The 1,464-nt window shown below is 41.7% G+C and overlaps 1 pseudogene; it reads left to right on the forward strand.

Moving 5' to 3' along the window:
* Window positions 1-311: 311 nt before the first annotated feature.
* Window positions 312-694, forward strand: LOC123925628 (annotated as a pseudogene).
* The last annotated feature ends 770 nt before the right edge of the window (window positions 695-1,464 follow it).

Here is a 1,464-nt window from a genome sequence, read left to right on the forward strand (position 1 = left end):
TCTCTGCCTACTTGTGAGCTCTGTCTGTCAAATAAATAAATAACATATTTTTTTTAAAAAAAGACTCAAGAGATAGAGCTAAATGTGCAATTGGCCCTGGGACATGTCCTGGAAACCACTTTTTAAAAATAAATCTCTAGAGGATTTTCCAGCTGACCCCAGCTGCTGAGAGCTGGGACAGCATGCTGTTCATGGTCTAGGTTCCAGGTTTCTGTCTGGGTCCCACCCAGGCACAACCATGGTGAAAAGAAGGAGATGTTGGGCATGCTGGCCCACCACATCTATATACATCAGCCCTATCTCAGCCCAGAATGAACTCTATGTCCGGCCCTGCCAGCCTCCTCGAGGACATCGACAAGAAGCTCTTGGTCCTGATTTAAGGTGGAAGGATGCTTATCCATTTTATAAGAAGCATTGATCAGCTTGCTAATTTAGTGTTACATCAGACTGTGGAGCCCATTCATGTGAGCAAAAAAATACAGTGATATATCTCAAGAGATTTTTGTGGTCAGAGGAGAAAATGTGGTCCTTCTAGGAGATATAGTCTTGGAAAGGAGAGTGACACACCCCACCAGCAAGTGTCTGATGATGAAATCCTGGAAGAATAAAGGGTGGAACAGCAGACCTGGAAGTTCAAGCTCTGGAGGCTTGGGATCTCTCCATTCATCAAGCAGACACCGTTGATGAAGTTTAGGTCAGTTTCTCAGAGGCTATTGCTCTTGGAGAGTAGGGGCTGTCACTGAAGGGAAGTGACATCCTGGTCATTTCACACATTTGGCTAGGGACTGCAGAGTTTTGGAAAGTCATTTTTATTTTGAATTCTTTCACACACACAACATGAAGAAATCACATATCTTTTTTTTCCCTTAGTAATGGCAAAATCATTGCTCAAAAAGAACAGTGGCATAGCCTTCTTTCACACAGTGTTGTGGAGCCAGCACCTACTTTAGATTGCTCTTCTTGTCCCAAATTAGTGTTTACAGGAGACATTCTTCATTTACTTGTAAATAAAATATGAATCTCAAAACTCAAAAATGAATAAACAAACCAACAAATAAATCTCTGGAGACTTCGGCCAAGAGTAACTGTAAAAGCTAAATACATTGCATAAAATAGCTGTTAAAAGTCATCAGAGAATACAGGCAGCTAGGACTTTAGAGGCCAAGATTCTGGAGAAAAGGGAAAGGCAGTGAGTAAAACCTAAATTTCCTTCATGCTTTCCCTTCTAGGCATTTGCCAGTTCTCAAGGTGTATCAATGAGACAGAGGAGAAACATTGGTCTAGAACGGTAGTAGCCTAGGTGGTCTGAGATGCCAAAATTTGAAGTGCAAATCTACCGAAGCAACCAGAACATAGGGAACTCTTATCCTGGAGAAAGAGCCTAAATAGAAATAAGCCAGGCATTCTGCATTTGATTTCCCCTCAAGGAATTTTTTCATTCCTAAGCTTTCCACATGATAGGCA

Source organism: Meles meles, chromosome 15, assembly GCF_922984935.1.
Source record: "Meles meles chromosome 15, mMelMel3.1 paternal haplotype, whole genome shotgun sequence".
Taxonomy (NCBI): Eukaryota; Metazoa; Chordata; class Mammalia; order Carnivora; family Mustelidae; genus Meles; species Meles meles.